This window comes from Haliaeetus leucocephalus, unplaced genomic scaffold (genome assembly GCF_000737465.1).
Source record: "Haliaeetus leucocephalus isolate CR32 unplaced genomic scaffold, Haliaeetus_leucocephalus-4.0 Scaffold722, whole genome shotgun sequence".
Taxonomy (NCBI): Eukaryota; Metazoa; Chordata; class Aves; order Accipitriformes; family Accipitridae; genus Haliaeetus; species Haliaeetus leucocephalus.
In genome coordinates this window covers 2390237-2390615 of record NW_010973158.1, presented here as the reverse complement: position 1 = coordinate 2390615, position 379 = coordinate 2390237, and positions in this window count along the sequence as shown.

The window sequence follows — 379 nt, the reverse complement described above, 5'->3', positions numbered from 1 at the left end:
GCAGGGGTCCGGGGCCGCCCCCCCGCGTCCCGTCCCTGCAAGGAGCCGGCACCCGCCCGAAGAGACAGGCGGCGAGGCTGGACGGGGAAAGGGGCGTCTCGCCCCGCTGTGCGCTGCCGAGCCCCGAAGTCCCCCCCGTCCCGCTCCCGCCCCAGGCGGCAGCGGCACGGGGCGGCTGGGGCTTCTCGCAGCCCCCGGCGCGGTTTCGGGGGCTGCGCCCGTGCTCCCGCCTGCCTTCGCCCTGCAGCGCGGGGGGGAGAGCAGGCAGATGAAGGGGGCACAGGAGCTGCACCCCTCTGGCCGCGCTGCCTGATGCGGCGGCGGGTGGTCCCCGCCTCGACGTCCCGGGGCTCTCGGCGGAGCAGGGCGGCCCCGTCCC